Here is a 21,271-nt window from a genome sequence, read left to right as displayed (position 1 = left end):
TTCCCCTCGAGAGAGAATAAAAACAATATAAATAGACTCCAGAGACAAATTAAAGAAGAAATAAGGGAGTTCAGGGAGGGCAAATGGAGGGATCTGCTTGAGGAGATCGTGCCGGGCCACCAGGCGTACTGGGGTCTGGCCCGAGCTCTAAAATCTGACACAGTTGTGTCAATCCCTCCCCTTGCTCGTCCTGATCTTCCCACCCCCGCTTTTACAGACGATGAAAAGGCAGAACTGCTAGCAACCAGTCTAGAATCACAGTGTACACCGGGCAATGTACCTTCCGATCCCTCCCATATCCCCAAAGTAGAAAAAGAAGTTGAAGACTTCTTAAATAAACCCTTAGCCGGACCTCCCATAGAAAATATCACCTTTGCAGAGCTCAAAAGACTAATCATAAAACTAAAAATTAAAAAAGCACCAGGGATAGACGGCCTCCCAGCCAGAATATTCAAATTACTACCAGATAATCTAATACATGTTATTTTAAACATACTGAATGCAGCCCTTAGCAACTGCCATTTTCCTAAATCCTGAAGGTGGCAGTTGTTATAGGCATTCATAAACCAGGAAAACCAAGTAATCAACCTAGTAGTTACAGACCAATAAGTTTATTAAATGTTCTAGGCAAATTATATGAAAAATGCATCCTAGTCAGGCTTACGAAATATACCAGTAGCAATAACCTATTACAGAGTGAACAGTTTGGGTTCAGGCCTGGGCACTCGTGTGTGCACCAGGTGCACCGGATAACGGAGCACATTCTCCGCGGGCTGACGGAGGGAAGGAGACCCACACCAACAGTTGTGGTATTCCTCGATGTGGCCAAGGCTTTTGATAAGGTATGGCACACCGGTTTGCTATGCAAACTTATAAGACTAGGTGTGCCAGGAGGTCTCATACACATCATTAGAGACTTCCTAACCGACAGAGGTTTTGGCTACAGAGTGGAGGGGTCTCTTTCCACCCTTCATCCTGTGAGAGCGGGTGTACCGCAGGGCTCGGTCCTGTCCCCAACACTGTTCACACTGTACGTAAATGACATGCCGAAGGAAAAGGGGGCACATTATGCTCTCTTTGCCGATGATACGGCTTTCTATGCCACTTCCAAGTCACCAGCTAAGTTGATCTCGCTTCTCCAGCGGGCCGCCAACTCCCTTGGAGATTGGTTTGACCGTTGGAGGATCGAGATCAACCCTGGTAAGAGCGTGGCTGTTCTGTTCTGTAAAAAGAATAAAGCACTCATAGCACAGTTACACTGCTAGGCACCCCCCTTGAATGGAGTGACTCCGCAAAATACCTAGGAGTCACTCTTGATTCAAGAATGACTTTTAATAAACATATAAAATTAGTTAAAAACAGGGCTAACTTTATAATGGGCAGACTTCACCCTCTACTTAACAACAAAAGCAACCTCTCCCTGGATGGTAAACTAACTCTGTACAAAACTTGTATTCGTCCTATCTTTACGTACGCTTCGGTCGTCTTTGCCCACACTTCAAACAGTAACATCAAAACCCTACAAAAACTACAAAATAAATTTCTCAGGAAAGCCACCAACTCAGATTGGTTTATCACAAATGAAGACCTACACCATGACACAAATCTCCCCTCAATTAAAAATTATTTACAGTCAATATCAAGAAAATACTTCGATTCCACCCCACACCATTCAAACCAACTAATTAACATAGCCTCAGATTACATTCCCATTCCTGACCCGAAACGTGGGCGAAGACGACCAAAAAACATTCTATTAGATCAAGATGATCCCATTACAATTAGACACAATAAAGACCCAACCATAAAAGAATTTTCTTTCAGTACACTTGTTAACATAGATATAACAAATGCAACAGAGCTAGAGATCTCTCAAATAATTATAGCAATGAATGAACTGTCCAAAGATTTAAAATCAGGTGCAAAAGTGTGTGTGCCCCTAAACTTTGTAGAAAATACCCTCAACAGGGTTAAAACAGCTCAAAGGATGGCGGCTGAGGGGGTGGCGCTGGCTAATATCTAGTGTCCCCATCTTGGCCTTTCACTTTTTAAAATGGATGCTTTTCTCGCTTCTCCTGACTCTCAACCCTATATGACATACATACAACAGGACAAATTAAATTTTAAATATTCGCACTGACAGACTAGACAGACACGACACAGCTCTAAGAGCATAAGATCTGCCCCTAAAAGGGGTCAGATCCCCCCCACCTTTTTCTTTCCCCGGATGTCCCTCCGGGACATCCCGGCGTCATTTCTTGTGGATATGATAGAGGATTCCTCTAAACTCCCATCACTCACCTCAAAAAAAAAAAAAAATCTGCAGCTTATTGTATTTAATAATGTAATCATGCCTTACTTATTATATATTTTTGATGCGTTAAAGCTGCTGGTGTTTAACGCTATAAAAGATGCACAATTTTTTTTTAAATTCCCACAGCCTTCAATGTTACGCCGTCGCGTCTCATACTTCCATATCGATAAGGTTTGATTTCGTATGCGTCGCATCGCCGTCGCCCACGCAAGCCACGGCGTTAGAAACCTTCTTTCAATCTTTTCAGATCAAGATTTGATTTTTTCTAAAAACTCGTAATTTGGAGGACGTAGGTATTAGCCTAAACCATTCAACTTTACAACGATCTAGACAAGAGTACGTTTTACAGGCCGGCAATATATTTGCAGTCCAGCCGCCGTGATTGAAAATCCAATTTGGAGGCCCTTGTCCCGCCGGCTGCCCGCGCGCGGCCTAAAATACCGGTCGGTACAACTGGCCGTTTATTCAGAGCTAGATTCAATCTAGTAATATTTTACGATACTTACATTAAACGTTACATTTGGGTTACACATTGCTGTTACAGTATGACATTAGTGTCATTAATATGCCCGCCTTGTATTGCTGCTGTTAATCTGCCCGACTATTATGCTTCCAATTTTATCACTTATCCACGTGGATAAGTCATATGTCAATTTCACACATACTTGCCATACTTGCCAGAACGTGACGGATGCTTTATCCAGGTAGATAAGTGATAAAATTGCGAGCATCATAGGCCTGCTGGATAAAATCATCTCCATCATTACGATTTCATTAATATCAGAATTATCAATGATAACATTGGAAGCATAATAAGCCTGGCTGAACATTCAGGACTTATCATGAGGTTTCGCTATTAAGTGAATTCGCTTTATTATTAACCGACTTAAAAAAAGGAGGAGGTTCTCAATTCGACTGGTTTTTTTTTTTTTTTTGTATGTATGTTACTCGATATCTCCGAGAATCGTCGACCGATTTTCAAAATTTTTTTTTCGATCGAACGGGTATAACCCCGAGATGGTCCCATTGGCACCAAGTCGGGGTCTGATGATGGGATCTTGGAGAAATCGAGGGAACCCTTCAAATGTTATAGGCACATGTAATGTTTTTTGTGTATTTTTCAAAGGTACACCAGTATTTGCGCCTGATGGTAATAATTTTATGTGGCTGAGCTGATGATGGAAGGTCAACTCCTCAACGGTTAGGAGTTAAAGGACAATTCTTTCACTACTGTACATATATTCGGACTGATACATATAATATCACTAGGAACCACTAAAAATCAACAAATAAATTAACTTTTTAACAAAAAAATAAAACCGCCTTCAAAAAAAGCGTGTTACAAAACACGGAGAAACTAAAAAGCCAAAAATAATAAACCTTCGAATTCAGATTTCTTATCGGATTGCAATAATCTAAACATTCAAATTATAAACAAATCAATTATTTTTGGAGTCGGGGCCAGCCTGCGTATGGTTGGGTGGGGCAAACAGGAAATAGCAAGACGACGAACAGGTCTGGTACCGACTACAAAAATAATTGATTTGTTTATAATTTGGATGTTTAGATTATTGCAATCCGATAAGAAATCTGAATTCGAAGGTTTATTATTTTTGGCTTTTTAGTTTCTCTGTGTTTTGTAACACGCTTTTTTTGAAGGCGGTTTTATTTTTTTGTTAAAAAGTTATTTTAATTTTTATATTCTTTGAGTTGTAATAAAAGTTTTTACTGTGCAATGTGCAGAAGAAATATTAAGGAAGAAGAACTTAACTATAAAAAATAACAAATATTTTTTTATTTATTATCATCATAATTTTTGCCCAATATTTACAAAAGTATCAAAAAGGGTTTTACTTTTATGTTCCAGTACATTTTTTGTGTGTAAAAAAATATGTCAGTCATATCTATATTAATATTTAAATCGCTACTTGGAATCCACTCCCTACTTGTAGAAAAAGTCGTTTGTCGAGGGTGTTATGAACTTTCTAGTAAGTACCTACCATATTTTTTATTGCAACTCGACGTGTAATTCGATGTGTCATAACATTGCAAACTTGAGTCTTTAAATCGCTCATACCCATACCTACTCTCAAAATGTAACTATACTCTCAAAATATTTAACTTAAGTACGTCCGTGTTGTACAGTGTAATGTAATTTTTATTACAAATCGCTTAGCTGTCCCTCTTGGACCACCGTGCATCAGTGGGGTGTGATTACTGTTTTCCGTGCACTCCATCGACTCTAATTGGCTATCATAAACCTTATCTATCTCGCTCTAACCTCTGTTTATTGTTTCAAATTGTTGTTTACAACTGTGATGACTACAAATAATATACAATCGTACGTGTGTTGCTGATTTTTACAAGCTTTTATTTAACTTGCAATGTACATATAATAAATAAAATAAATAAATAAATATTGGGGGACACCTTACACAGATCAACCTAGCCCCAAACTAAGCAAAGCTTGTACTATGACTGATAAATATATACTTATATACTTACATAGAAAACATCCATGATTCAAAAACAAATATGTGTGCTCATCACACAAATAAATGACCATACCGAGATTCGAACCCGGGACCGCGGATAGAAATACCAATATATTTTTATGGATCAAATCACGCAAATGTCGATGTTACCAGTAATCTACATAAAGCATAGCACATAAAGTGGTTTCAAAAAGCATATTTTCAGGCGCTTTATGTATATCTATTAGATAGAGAAAATGCTGCTAGCGTCTTCGGTACTATGCCACAGGGGCCATTTTCAGATTTACTTTAGTTTAATTTTAGTTTAATTTAATTTTTATTTTATTTTATTTTAAGTTTAATTTTAGATTTAATAGTTAGTTTTATTGTAAGATATTATGATATTAAAATAAAGAAGCATTCTTTAGATACCTACATACATACAATCACGCCTGTGTCCCATGAAGGGGTAGGCAGAGCACATGAAACTACTCAGGTTTCAGTGCCACTCTTGGCAAATAAGGGGTTGAAAGAAAACGAAACTGTGACATTGCAGTAACAGGTTGCCAGCCTCTCGCCTACGCCACAATTTAACCCATATCCCACAGTCGCCTTCTACGACACCCACGGGAAGAAAGGGGGTGGTGAAATTCTTAACCCGTCATCACACGGGCATGAAATTCTTTAGATACCTACATTAAGTTTTGAATGGTTTTGACCAGCGAATGCGTTGCTTTTTTCTGCATTTGATATTTTTCTATGATATTCTCCTAGTTTAAAAGTGTACTTAAAGGTGTACTAAAAGTTTAAAGGAAGAATCAATTTTCTTCAAATTGAATAATGTTTAACCTAATAATAAAACAATTTATCATTAGCATTATCGAGCCATACCAACGTTCTCACATAAGTAGGAAAGAGAATAAGATATCTTTTTCTCGCTCTCACGTACTTTTTGCCTCTAACACTTTTTCTTTAACTAAAAAAGCTAGAAATTATTGCTGCTTTTCTGTACCCAAATTCCCTCCGTAAATCACTAAAAATAAATAAATACGAGTAAATCCCCCAAAGATCAAGGCTTTGGAAGGCCTGCACGTCTACAATACAATTCAATTTATATTAATGTGATCGATTTGTCAATGTGTGTACAGATGAAACTTATTTGCTCTCTGTGATTGAATTCAAGTTTCGCACCTTGAGTCAATAACAATAGGAGACCGACAGATTTATACACAAGCCTGAATTTTGCATGAGTTTTATGGTTACCTCTGCTTAAATACAAACATTAAACACATTTTATTTGTTTACTTTATTTTTACTAGCTTTTACCCGTAGCTTCGCTCGCGTTAGAAAGAGACTAAAAGTAGCCTATTTATGTCACTCTCTCCATCCCTTCAACTATCTCCACTTAAAAAATCAAGTCAATTCGTCGCTCCGTTTTGCCGTGAAAGACGAACAAAAAAACAGGCACATACACTTTCCCATTTATAATATTAAGTATGGATAAATGTGCTTACTCATGGCCACAAGACTAGCCGAGGCGAAGACGTAGCCTACGATGGAGCTCGTCTAGAAGGTGCCTATTCACCCTTGATTTGAAGTTTGCTGATTTAAATACGAGTTGGGAAATATAGAGGTAAATGCCGGCAAGAAACTCCATTCAAAAAATAAACAAAGCGTTTGTATAGCTAACATAAATTATTGTTTCTGATAAATAATGCAAACAGGCATATCGTCACTACCTACTTTGGAAAAATCTCGTATCTCACACTGCCCCTCAAAATGAAAACGCAGTAAGTCTCTATGCATTCCGTACATGCTTACTACAATATTATTTTCATTGACAGAAGAAGATACAAGTTTTTTTCAAAGTAGTGACGATATCTATAAATTTCCTAAATTGAAGCCGACAATGGACACTAATAACACCTGACCCTTTAGCACAACTTGCCTTGTCGCGCGCGAGTCCATACTTGAAGTCGCGCTTGATGTCCGGACTTGCGCGCGACAACGCAAGTTGTGCTAAAGGAGCTGGGGTTGTAAATTTGTTGACTAGTTAAGTAAAATAAAGTAAGGTAAGGTAAAGACATCTTTGGAATAATTCAAAAATCCAAATTGTATGTGTATAAGTACAGACCTTGTCTTTGGTACAGACGGAGCGGAATGTTATAAATAAAAAAATACGACATAGATTGATTGAGCCCCACGGTGAGCTCAAGAAGGCTTGTGTTGTGGGTACTCAGACAACGATATACATAATATATAAATACTGATATACATAGAAAACGTCCATGACTCAGGAACAAATATCTGTGCTCATCACACAAATAAATGCCCTTACCGGGATTCGAACCCACGACCGCGGCTCAGCAGGCAATACTACAATACATTGCAATACTTTGATTATGGTCCCCTGTGACGTTTAGCGTCGCATAAACTAGGGTAGAATAAAAAAAACTAGAGAGAAGAAAAAAACTCCGATAGAAAAATTTTACAAACTATATTTTAAATGAAAAAAACCTATCTAATTATCCAGGATCGTGGGTAGGTATTTCCTGAGCTGGCCGGTTACAATAAAAGAAGAAACAAGCCCTTGTTAGGGGTCACTTCCCTGCACTACGCCGCCGAAGTCGTACTGGGCGTGGTCGTCATCAGAGGCAGTTCCGGACCGCCAGTCTTCCTTCCGGAACCTTCCGGAACGTGTGCAGGCGCGCGCGCATCCAAATTGTGGGTCCAGTTAACGACCCCAGACTTGTTCCCTGGAATTCCGGTAAAATGGCCGTTTCAAGAAAAGTCCAATTTCGAACAAGTGACTGCGACATCCGGAACTTTGGCCAAATTAAAAGTGCTAATGAGATGTAGGCTGGTTTAGTGAACCCCAAAGCGTTAAAAAAGGTAATCAATGATGTGGCAGTCACAAGTTAAATCATCATTTTTTTTTAACAAAAAGGAAGTAATTTGTATTTAACTAAAAGTACTTTTGCTAATAAAAAAACTTTTAAAAACATTATTAATGTAGATTAACTACAGATTGGTTTCTATTTATATGCATTTAAATTAAAATTAAGCGAAAATTCCACAAGAATGATTAAGATTTTTATAAAGCGGGTAGAACCATATTTCTAGAAAGATCGAGAAGCTTGTTAATTCCAACATTGTTTCTAAGGAAAACATATTGTTACTAAGCGGATAGAGAAAGATGAACCCAGAAAGAAATAAATGAATAATGATTGAATGAAGAAAATGATTCCTTATTAAGACTATGAACTATGAAAGAAACCTTAAATCTAGTTCTACAAAATATTCAAAACACTCACCCTATTTGGGGAAAAACTGGCACTTAACACATTTAATTGTAGTTAAAATTTAAAATAAATTTGTCACTCCATGTCGTCTGACGTTATGAGAGTTTTAGGTAACTTGACCTTTCGCTGTCGGAGCCGTGGTAGGGAATGCGAGCGCGAATGCGCCTCATACGTTGACCAGCGCCTATCGCTTATCTGGAGCGGTGACGTAGTCTTTTGTATTCGCATCTAGTTTTAACTAATAACAAATGCAATCGTCAATTCTGTTTGTACGTATATTTATTTTACATTGTTTTTTATTTTTTAAGTTCTTGAATATTTTATTTAGAAGAATGTATGTAAAAATGTATTATAGTAGTTTATAGTTATATTTTGGTTAATTATTTATTTTTATTTAATAGGATTTTTGTTAGAGATAACGATAAACCGTTACATACCCCTCTTTTTAGGTTAGGGTTTTTTCTGGGAAAACCCGCTATTTCTGTCGTCTGCTCAATATATACACAACTATCAAACATACCTCCATCTCATCATACTCCTCCACTTCATTCATTCTTCACACAAGCAGATAAGCAATAAACATTTCTATTTATGTTTTCGCGTCCTAACAGACTGAGTATTATACTTTTACGATTGTATACATACTCTTATGTATATATTAATGGTTCTTCACTTAGTTTAATCATCAACCTCAGTTAAAATTATTAATGGTGTAATCGAATCCATCAAATTAATGTCTCTGTAAAAAACTTGCTAACCAATTTATTTTGTAGGTAAGAACCTTTTCAAACCGGTAGGGGTTTGTAATGTTTAATAGTGATAGAATATTAGGATATTTCGGAAGTACACTAGCGTTTACAAGCACGTGTTATGAGATTGATAATTAAATTTAGACAATTAATACAGAAATTATTGATAGATGATTATTGCAGTCCAGTTAAACTTTGTAATTAGTCAATTTAAAATCTTTAATATGCCAGTCGCCTAAATTGTTCCCTTGCATGTCTTCTAGTTCATATACTAAATTAGATTTCTTAGCTACGATTTTACACTGGACATACTTAGGAGCTAGTTTCTTGGAAAACATGTTGTTTTTGTCACTAAGGTAAAACGTTTTTTTCCAAACTATATCGCCAACGTTGAAGTGGTGATCCCTACGGCGTAGATTATAGTGTTCACTATTCCTAGTATGGGATTGAACTAGAGAGGATTGGACTTTGTCGAATATTTTTCGCAAATGACCTATATTCTCGGCATATTCATCTCTAGGGGCAAAAATTATTTCGTCGTCCAGTTCAACATCGATATAGTGTAAACCGCTAGTGACTAATTCTCGGCCATGGACAAGAAATGCAGGACTATACTTTGTCACCTCATTTACAGCTGTGTTCATAGCGAATTGAATTTTAGGTAGATTGATGTCCCAGAACCTATGATCATTTTCTATATAAGATGACACTGCTGTAACGATAACTTTATTGTAACGTTCAACGGTGTTAACTTGTGGGCTATATTTAGGCGTGAATCTTACATTAGGCACATTATAATCACTAAACAACTTCTTTAATACATTACTCGTGAATTGTTTACCATTGTCCATGAGAACAGTACTGGGAATGCCATGAACTAAAAAAACTTTTTCCTCGATTAGTTTTGCTATAATCTCGGAAGTTGCGCGTCTAATGGGAAATAAAAGAGAATACTTTGAAAAACAGCATGTCACAACGAATATAAAAGTATTCTGTTGTCTAGAAGGAGGTAGAGGACCTATAAGATCCATGCTTAACATTTGAAAAGGGCGTGAGCAGTCTTTAGGACGGCCCATGACGCCAAGAGTAGCATGAGTAGCATGCTTATGAGCACAACAGATATCGCAACTTGAAACGAATTTAACTACATCGCGATGCATATCGGGCCAAAAATAATTTAAAGAAAGCCGTTTATGCGTTTTATATATTCCTAAGTGGGCAGCGGTAGGTTCCGAACGATATTTAAGTATAGTATTGAGTCTAAATTCTAGAGGAATAACTTCTTTCCATTCGAACTCTCGTGTTAGCGGATTTAAGCTTTTTTTAAACCTAAATAGTTTGCCGTTGCTTACTTTGTAGTTTAAAAATGAAGTAGGAGTATTTTGACAACCGTTGTATATGTTTAAATACCATGAGTCACTCGTAGAATAAAACATGTCACCACTTACTGGAATCTCGTCAATATCGGCAATAGTAACAGAACGTGAGAGACTGTCAGGTACCACATTTTCCGAACCGCGACGATGTTTGATCTCAAAGTTAAATGAGGACATGCGCACTCCCCAACGAGCTAAGCGACCCGTAGGGTTATTTAAATTTAGGAACCACTTTAAGGACGAGTGATCGGTGTACACCACGAACTTTTGGCCGTTCTCTAAGTAGCATCTCCAGTGTTCGATCGCCGTAAGTACAGCCAGTGCCTCTCGTTCCGTTGCGCTGTAGTTACGCTCTTGACTCGAAAGGGACTTACTCATGTAGGCTATAACTTTTTCCTCGTTGTCTAGCTGTTGTGTAAGAACCGCGCCAACGCCGTAATCACTCGCATCTGTATGTACTTGGAAGGGCTGCGAATAGTCTGGGCACGACAATATAGGAGAAGATATTAAAGCTTCTTTTAGAGTACGGAAAGTATTTTCAGCTTCTGTAGACCAATAAAAAGGCGGAGAGTTTTTAGCTTGAGAAGTAAGTTTATTTAGTGGTGCCGCTATTGTACTAAAATTTGGAATGAACCGACGATACCAAGATGCCGTTCCAAGAAATCGACGAACTTCCTTACGGTTAGTAGGTGTCGGATAGTTCACGATCGCCTCTATCTTTTCTGGATTTGGTTGTAGACCGTTTCTATCCACTACATAGCCTAGATACGACAGTTTATTCCTAAAGAATTGGCACTTTTGGAATCCAATGGTTAAGTTTGCCATTTTAAGTTTCTCCAGAACTCTAACCAGCAGGGAGATATGTTCTTCAAAGGATGACGAGACAATGATAATGTCGTCGATGTAGACGAATACTTTATGCTCAAAATCAGGCCCATAGAACAACATATCAACCAGTCTTTGTTGCGTTGCCGGAGCATTGGTTAAGCCAAAGGGCATAGAAACAAATTGAAAAGTACCGCGCGAAGGAATATAAAACGCTGATTTACACCGATCCTCTTTCTTGATTGGAATTTGCCAAAAACTTTTCGACAAATCCAAACTAGACAGATACTTAGCGTCACGCAGATTATCAAGTATCTCTGAAATGTAAGGAATGCTGTAGGCATCTTTGATAGTAACTGCATTCAGTTTACGACTATCCAAGCACAATCTCATTTCGCCATTTTTTTTAGGTGTTAAAAGAACTGGGGACGACCAAGGGCTCTCGCAAGACTCTACAACATTTTCACGTAGCATTTCATCAAGTTGAGCATTTAGTATTCTCTGTTTTTCAGGAGACATTCTATAGTATCTCTGACGTATAGGCAAAGCATCACCCGTATCTACACTGTGAGAAATTAGAGAAGTTCGCCCTAGACCGCGCTCTTCATATGAAATATTGCGAAATTGAGCTGTAATATGGTCAGCCGTAACCTTCTGTTCAGGAGAGAGATGATCGTAGTCACACAAGTGTGTGGGTTGAGTGTCAAGTGTTAAGGTATTTAATTGATCGACATCCTTAGGTAAAATAACAGCATCTAGATGCTTAGGGAACAATTCAAAAAGTCTCCAGAAGTCCATACCTAAGATTAAGGAGTTTTCTACCTCTGGTACTATGTAAGCTTTCAAGATGTGAGTCTGATCCAAAAACGAGACAGGCAGATTAATCATACCAATATTGTTCAGTCTATGCGTGCCAGCTCCATACAAATTCAGAGTTTCTTTAGTATTTAGTTTGAAACCCGCATCCAAGAAAACCTTATGATAATTTAGAGATGGGCGCTGACGGGTAATACCGGGAAAATACCCATATCTACCCAATCTACCCGGTATTTACCCGTATCTACCCAAATGAGCGGGTATAAAAAATAATCTATGAAATTAAAGATTATTCTTAATTTACATGACTGAAATATATTTTTCTACTAAAATAAATATATATATTTGACTAACTAATATTAAAATGTTAACAGAGATTCCAAATATTCCATATATCATGTGTAATTTACCACATTCAATTAAAAAGTTGTATTCCCCAGATGTTTTAGGCCCACTAAGTATTCAAATAACTTACTTAACTTAAACACGGTGGACAGACAAATTCAAATTCATTAGCCAATGAGGTCACAGCTTTGCAAAACGCCAGGTAGTTGCATCCGTATTGAAAGGGTGCAATAAGTCACTTGACCGGTCAGTTACTTTTTTTATTTTTATTTATGGGATACTTATAATTTAGTTTGTACTTAGTTAAACAAGCGCCACGTCCATGTGTGATTTTAATTAACACTTGCTTTGAATTCGGACTGTAATAATGCCTTCTATGTGACTTCGGCTAGATACTGGACTTCGGCTAGATAGTAGGCTTTACCAAACAAACAGCAAGTAACATTTTAGTGCTATAATTTTGGTTTTCGACGCTAAAAGCTACTATAGATGTCGTATAAAGGTTTTCGGCGTGACCGCCTGTCGTATAAAAGCCTCCAGTCACACCTTTTAGCTCTATAAGCTTGTACCGCTAAAAGGTGTTATTAGGAAGTGATGTAAACGTTTATATCACCATTTTATAGAGCCGCTATAGGCCTGGTCTATAACAGGATCAAATATGACTACTATAGGTCTATATTATTGTATAATAGTGTTAGGAATCACTGCTATGCAATCAATTTGCGCTACTAAGGTTCCCGACAAGCCGCTATAGTTGTTGCGTTATACAGCTAAAAGGTGTTATTAGGAAGTGATGTAAACGTTTATATCACCATTTTATAGAGCCGCTATAGGCCTGGTCTATAACAGGATCAAATATGACTATTATAGAACAATATTACTGTATAATGGTGTTAGAAATCACTGTTATGCAATCAATTTGCGCTATTAAGGTTACCAACAAGCCGCTTATAGTATTTTTAGTAGTTGTGTTTTAACAGATTTAAAACCTAACTATACCACTATTTTGGGATATAGTGGCTTTGGAAAACACTGCTATAGTATTTAACACTGTATAGTAGTGATATGAATACCATTATAGAGCTATTTTTATAATGAAGTTTTCAGGATACGTTTATATAGCTTTGAAAAGGTTATAGTCGTTTTCTAATGCCTTTTATATCTCATCGCCGTATACGCCACAATGACTCTTTAAATATCACAGACCTGTTGAATAATGATTTCGGTATCTCTTTTAAAACACAATAGCGTTATAGCTGAGTTTACTATATGTTTTATAAACCAAATCAGATATATAAGAGTAGAAAACGATTACTTTTAAATGACAATTTTGACCTTAAAAGGCTGCTTTATGGTGTTTATACATCGTAATTATGAAATCAGGCCAAAGATGCGGTATCTGGTTCCGTACAGTGTTTTTCTAGAAATTAACTTTAAAAATACACATAGCGACCAATTGTAGTTTAGATTTGTCATACTAAAAAGAAAACAACATTTATTAATACTGTTTAAAAGATCTTTCTATAGTAAAACATTGAAAACAAGTATTGTTTTCTATATAAAGAACTTATAAGTTAAACTGGATCATAGTTAAATTCTCATGCAACCCTAATTGAATCCACGATGGCGGGCTTATGGCAGTGAATGCGTATGATAAGTGATATAGTCGAACTATAAAAGCGTATGTTTTACTTCTTGGATCCATAGTAGAAACTATGGTGCCAATAATTTTATTGTATTAAATTATATTTATTTATTTTATTCAAAACATGGTATAAATCGAGGGCGCATTTAAAATACTCCATTAAACTAATATTCTTTTAACGGTAAAATTTCCATCGCATACCTTTTTGCAGTAATGATGGAAGTATACGAAATCCAAATTATGTTAATTGACACTAAACTTCACAAGTTCACACGCCACTTTTCGTTAAGTTCCTCGTTTAGAACAGTTTTTGTTAAATATTACACACATTAAATTATTTTAGAAATTTCGCATTAAAAGGGACGGCAACTGCTATTATAGAACAAAATAACCTGTATAACGGAATCTCAAATGCTACTATAGCATACATTGATACTATAATAGCGTTACTGTGTCCTCTATGTCAACAAATTAGCACAATAGTCATCATTACATCACCATTATAGACCTTAAACGTCACGGATGATACTGCTATAGGCCTATTATATCACTAAATGGCTGCATAATTGCGCCAAATCGGCTCTACAGTACCAATATAGACTATTTATAGGACCATTTAGTGTGATTTAATTTGGTGTCCTCGACCACTATAGGACCAGAAATTGTTACTTGAGAGGAACTATAATAAGCACACAAAATTTCATCCCCATCGGTTCAGCCGTTTAGGAGGAGGAGGTAACAAACACACAAGCATGTCAATGATATTTAACAAATTCCTTATTCAATACAAATACTTCGATATATGTTTATAGAACTATATTAATAAAATATAAATATATTATACAATACCAAGAAAACATTTTTTCACGATTAAATTCAATTTATGACCCATTTTATTACAATATTTATTTATACCCACCCATTAGGGTAGAAAAGGTAAATATCGGGTAGATTGGGTAAATACCCGGTAAATACCCGATATCTACCCCGGGTATTTTCCCGCCGCCCATCTCTCGCCTAAGTCTGTGATATATATGATGTAGTAGGTTTTCAGTTCGTAAGAACAGGGTCTTATCAAATTTAGACTTGAGTGAGGTCAACATCGTTTGGGACTTAGCAAGACTGTCCTTCACAGCGTCAAGGTCAACCGCAGGCTCTAAATGGGATTCTAAAATGTCCTCAGGAGGTATTCCTAATTTAATTATCTGGCTTCGAAGCTCCTGTACCGAACCAGTTGAACCACCTCTGAGAATCACCTCATATTCAAGTTCAGCTTTTTGGAGTGACAAATATTTAATAGGATACGCCATGTTTTGAGACAAGTGTGTGTTTTGATTACAATTGATTAAAAGCAGTTAGGTTTAGTTGCTGAGTAAGTGGAATGTAGGACTCGATAGATTTTTATAAACGTATTTAGAAGTTTTATAATAGGAAATATGCAATATTATTTTATAAATAACTACAAATGAACGCTGTAACAATAATAATGTAAATAGTACAACCACGTACCAAGCAACTGCAGAAATCAAACTTAGAAACTAGAAGAAAATTACAGGTGAAAATATTAAAAAGCCACCAACACCAAAGAAAACCAAGAGAAGAAAAAGGCCAAGGACTTGCTTCAAACATGCACAGCTCAGAAAATAACCAGTGTGGGCGCCAATGTGACGTTTAGCGTCGCATAAACTAGGGTAGAATAAAAAAAACTAGAGAGAAGAAAAAAACTCCGATAGAAAAATTTTACAAACTATATTTTAAATGAAAAAAACCTATCTAATTATCCAGGATCGTGGGTAGGTATTTCCTGAGCTGGCCGGTTACAATAAAAGAAGAAACAAGCCCTTGTTAGGGGTCACTTCCCTGCACTACGCCGCCGAAGTCGTACTGGGCGTGGTCGTCATCAGAGGCAGTTCCGGACCGCCAGTCTTCCTTCCGGAACCTTCCGGAACGTGTGCAGGCGCGCGCGCATCCAAATTGTGGGTCCAGTTAACGACCCCAGACTTGTTCCCTGGAATTCCGGTAAAATGGCCGTTTCAAGAAAAGTCCAATTTCGAACAAGTGACTGCGACATCCGGAACTTTGGCCAAATTAAAAGTGCTAATGAGATGTAGGCTGGTTTAGTGAACCCCAAAGCGTTAAAAAAGGTAATCAATGATGTGGCAGTCACAAGTTAAATCATCATTTTTTTTTAACAAAAAGGAAGTAATTTGTATTTAACTAAAAGTACTTTTGCTAATAAAAAAACTTTTAAAAACATTATTAATGTAGATTAACTACAGATTGGTTTCTATTTATATGCATTTAAATTAAAATTAAGCGTAAATTCCACAAGAATGATTAAGATTTTTATAAAGCGGGTAGAACCATATTTCTAGAAAGATCGAGAAGCTTGTTAATTCCAACATTGTTTCTAAGGAAAACATATTGTTACTAAGCGGATAGAGAAAGATGAACCCAGAAAGAAATAAATGAATAATGATTGAATGAAGAAAATGATTCCTTATTAAGACTATGAACTATGAAAGAAACCTTAAATCTAGTTCTACAAAATATTCAAAACACTCACCCTATTTGGGGAAAAACTGGCACTTAACACATTTAATTGTAGTTAAAATTTAAAATAAATTTGTCACTCCATGTCGTCTGACGTTATGAGAGTTTTAGGTAACTTGACCTTTCGCTGTCGGAGCCGTGGTAGGGAATGCGAGCGCGAATGCGCCTCATACGTTGACCAGCGCCTATCGCTTATCTGGAGCGGTGACGTAGTCTTTTGTATTCGCATCTAGTTTTAACTAATAACAAATGCAATCGTCAATTCTGTTTGTACGTATATTTATTTTACATTGTTTTTTATTTTTTAAGTTCTTGAATATTTTATTTAGAAGAATGTATGTAAAAATGTATTATAGTAGTTTATAGTTATATTTTGGTTAATTATTTATTTTTATTTAATAGGATTTTTGTTAGAGATAACGATAAACCGTTACACCCCTACAGCTTTTCAAGAGAAATCCATACATATTTAAAGTGAAGTGAAAATAAGCACCGAGTTGCAAAACAAACCTTAAATCACATTGCTATTGGCAGCGCAACTTCAATTTTATATTTGATTCGGCTACATTCAAACACAAAAATTAAACGCTTATATAAGGTCCTAATTTATTAGTTGCAGATATTTTAACACATGGTACTTTACATTAAAATAATTAACTTTAAATATAAATTAAGAAATCTTTTCATGTAACTTTTTTGATTTCATTTTCCTAACAAAAAAATTAATTATAATTTCGTCTAAAAAAAATCATCATGTGCATTATCACATGTCACAATAACACTGTCTGTCATGTCAACAATTGTTTGTTGTAAATGTCGTAAAGGTTCGGCGGGAAAACTGCACATGTCATTGAAGTGGCCAGTTACAGTTAAGTGGTACGTAAAAGAGGTACTAGAATCTGTTCAATGAGTTTTCATTTAATAATCACATAAACAGGGTGTGTTTACGTAGCAAATTTGTTTTTCCGTTTTCTCCAAAAAAACATCGTAAAAGCTATAATGTTTCACGGTTTAATATACTCCAGAGACCGAGTACTATCAGCTGTAAAAATATCTGCATCTAATAAATTAGGACCTTATATAATGCCTTTCCTAGTTAAGTCCCAATGTTTACAGAATGGCCAAATTAATCCACCTTTTTCCTTAGTTTCTTAATGAAGCCCTTTTCTTTTGTTCACACGCTGTCTTAGATACAAATTATTTAAAAAAATAATCGATTACTGAATAAGTTTTTTTGGTAACAATACATTGCTTCATACATACATACAATAGGTACAATAGGGTAGGCAGAGATCACGGATTTCCATTTACTACTATCCTGACAAACCACTTGCACTTCACACGCTTTCATAACGTTTTTCATACACGCTCGTCGGTTTCGAGTACTTCTGACCTGGCCTTTTTGCAATATTTCTCCGATTTGATCAAGAAAAGTTTACCTAGGTCTTCCACTTCCAACTGACCCTTCCACACTTTTTTCATATACTTTCTTCGTTAATCTCCTCCCATCCATTCTCTTTACATGCCCGAACCACCTTAACATACCCATCTCAATCTTTGTCACCACATCTACATCCACTCCACACTTCTCTCTTATCACGCCTACATACATTGCTTCATATGCTTGATAAAATACAAAAAAATTTGTAAACATTATTAACTAACTTTGCACAGTCGGTAGAATGCTAAACTCCTCTCTCTTTTTCTTTATGTAAATTTACCAAGAAGTATTAAAAAAGTACAAAGCATTTACTTACAATATAATTTCGTTACATCAAAAGCATCATACAGAATGAAGGTTACAGGTTTATATTATCTTTCACCCACGATCAATACCTCCGCTTCAATTTTCACGAAATATTGACCCAAGAGCTCACGGGATTAAACGGAATGATCTGCACTTTGCAAAGGTGGGCTTTGGTTACTGAAAAATTGCTTTTAAAGGGCAAGTTATATTTAATGTAATAATAGAGGTAGGTAGGTATCACTTAAATTAACACCTGAACTGTTCCTGTTTCTTTGTACGTTCTTAATAAACTCAAGAAGTAAGACAGTAACGAATCTTCATGCGATTCATTTATGGATAAAATAATCGTATATACTTTGTTGGTGATGGTGTATATAAATGAAATTGGTTGAAATAATCATAATCAACTCGGAAAAAAAATGCTGCCTAAGAGCATTTGTCGAAAACGCTGTCAAAGCCTTTTGAAAACGATGTATGATGAAATTGTCTCTCTTTCACTGGTCTACAAAACCTTCGAGTATTCAAGGCAAGACAAACATGTCTCGTTGGTACTATATTTGACAGGATTAGTTTAAACCATCTCATTACTCTACACTCACACTTACACTTTTCGGAGAGGAGAAAGAAATAACTCAAGCATTGCTTTCGGCTGGAAACCGCAAAATGCAAGCCGTGGCCCCGGGCGCCCTGTCCGCTCATGGAAGCGATCCGTCGAAAATGAGCTACGAGCGGCTGGGTTGAGCTGAGGGAGCGAGGCCACGAGGGTCGCTGAAGATAGGAACGCGAGCTTGTGAAGGCCCTTTGCACCTCTGGGGTGCCTTAGGACTACAACAACAAAAAACAACAATCCATTATTAGAACTACGTCAATTTTTGGTGTTTACTACGCAGTGAACAAAAAAGGAAAGGCCTAAGCACCAAGCCATTGAATGAGTGTTTACCGTTTAATTTAGGCAGCCCCAGCTGGCCTAGCCAGAATAACAATCGTTGACGCTGCATGGCGATAAGCAGTCTGGCTCTGTCGCGCCACAATAATAATATGCTTACGAAGGGCAAGCGATTGGAATATTGGCTAGGTAGTGACCTAGCCGAAGCGACAATCTCTGACGCTATGTGGCGATAGAAATTCAGTCTAGCTCTGTCGCGCCACAGCAGAAGAGCGACAGCACAATATAATAAAGAGTGCTATCGTACAGTATGGTCGCTGAAAGTGCTTCCCACCCGGTCTCGGTTACCTCACATTTACCGGCTGTCAAAAACGCGACCAGTAAAGTTGACCTGTCATATCTCTGTAGTATATCCCTAATTAACACTTTAACAGTAACTTACCGTTACTGTCTGCAACATACATGTGACACACGTATGTGAATAAAATAGCATGTAAGCAATAATTTACTATATAAAGTATTGATTATTCTCTTCTGTATTGATTATTGACAATACAACACACATCATCCACAATGACCAGTTTTACTTAACCTCCATTCAACCCTCCAACTTCATCATATCTCATGGCGACCCATACCAGTAGAACCAAGGAAACGGATTTCACCACGGAGCGCAATAATGAAGACAGAAAACCAATTCAAGATTGAAGATTCAAGATTACCCTAACGAAGATATCACCATTATGAAGATCGGCACTGAAGATACAAGATTACTTTTATGAAGATCAGCATTGAAGAAATCATTTTTAAGAAGAAAGAAGCCTCTCAGCAAACTAAAGAAGAAAAGAAGAAAGAAAATATGTTCTATATATAAATAAGCCTACGAAGAAAGAAGAGCGTTGTCCAGGGTTTCCCGGCTCGCAAATCAAGAGGTGTCCAGGGTTATCCCGGCCCACCAGCAAGAGGTGTCCAGGGTTATCCCGGCCCAGCTCGAGGGAGTCCAGGGTTAGCCCGGCCCGCATCATCTTCGGTAGCAGAGCATCGGTCACGTGCACATGGAAGACTCACGTTGCCAGCCAGCGTCACGCGACAGCCCGACCGCCCGCCCGTGCCAGCGCGGAATGCAGCGTCAACAATTCAACATGACCTACTAAGCGAAGTACATTACCGCTATCTATGTAAGTTAGTTATATTATTTTGTCATGTTATTTAGCAATTTATAGGGATCCTTTTTGCAGCATTTTTTTCGTATATTGATTAATTGAGGTGACAAATTTATTATGTTATTAGAATTACAGTCTTTACGCGATAATCTAAATAAGTTAAAAGAAGATATTTCTAAGTTAGGCCCAGAGAGGCGACGAAAAGAAATAGGTAGAAGGAAATTAAAGGAATCAAATGAATTATATAACCATTTTGCGGATATTGTGTCTCAGTTAAAGAAAAAGCAGGATGAATTTAGTTCTTCAGAAATAGAATTAGGTAATAGACTTATAGGCGAAGTCAAAGAAACTTACGAGAGGATTAAGTTATCGTTACAATTCTTTGATACAGATTCCCAAACAGACGAAAAAATGGCTAAACCTAGTTTTGATGTTAAAACGGCCATCGCCTTGTTGCCCGTCATGACAGGGCAAGAGGATACAATTAAACAGTTAATAGATGGTATTCTTATGTACAGTACGATTATTAATACCGAATCTCAGCAGACATTGATAGAATTCGTTTTAAAAACAAGACTTTCGTCTAGCGCTAAGCTCAGGTTAAAGACATCATACGTTAGCGTAGAATCTCTCGTTTCGGATATGCGTACATTTTTGCTTCCTAAAAAATCGTCCGAATCAATTCAGGCTCAGCTGTACAGAGCTAGACAAGGTAGGAGAACAATAGAAGCTTTCGGAGCTGAAATTGAGGATCTTTTTGTCAATTTGACTATTTCTCAGGCCGACGGTAACGACAGTAGGTACGACGTACTGCGGCCACTGAACGAAAAGTCAGCTATTAAGCGCTTTGCAGATGGTCTTTCAGACCCAAAATTAAGCACAATAATATCTTCTAGGCAATTTACATCTTTGCCTGAAGCTATTAGGACAGCCATTGATGAGTATAGCTCGTCACCACGCGACGATCAGATCCTACATTACGGACGCGGACGTTCTCGTAATAATTATCATAACAACGGGAACCGGAATAATTATTCTAATCGTTACGATAGGAGTAAAAGTTATAATACAGACAG

The 21,271-nt window shown here is 37.0% G+C and overlaps 2 long non-coding RNA genes across 2 annotated transcripts; both read right to left on the bottom strand.

The window, feature by feature from the left end:
- Positions 1 to 7,268: 7,268 nt before the first annotated feature.
- LOC125238457 lies at positions 7,269 to 9,064 on the bottom strand. Its single transcript, XR_007178447.1, has 2 exons — positions 8,103 to 9,064; positions 7,269 to 7,544 (listed from the first exon to the last, which is right to left on the bottom strand). It is a non-coding gene; the product is annotated as an uncharacterized LOC125238457 (long non-coding RNA).
- A 6,514-nt stretch (positions 9,065 to 15,578) lies between these two features.
- On the bottom strand, positions 15,579 to 16,827 carry LOC125238399. The gene is made up of 2 exons (XR_007178441.1): positions 16,413 to 16,827; positions 15,579 to 15,854 (listed from the first exon to the last, which is right to left on the bottom strand). It is a non-coding gene; the product is annotated as an uncharacterized LOC125238399 (long non-coding RNA).
- Positions 16,828 to 21,271: the final 4,444 nt, after the last annotated feature.

This window comes from Leguminivora glycinivorella, chromosome 23, assembly GCF_023078275.1.
Source record: "Leguminivora glycinivorella isolate SPB_JAAS2020 chromosome 23, LegGlyc_1.1, whole genome shotgun sequence".
Taxonomy (NCBI): domain Eukaryota; kingdom Metazoa; phylum Arthropoda; class Insecta; order Lepidoptera; family Tortricidae; genus Leguminivora; species Leguminivora glycinivorella.
Note: the sequence above shows the minus strand (reverse complement) of the source record. Positions and strands in the feature narration are given on the sequence as shown.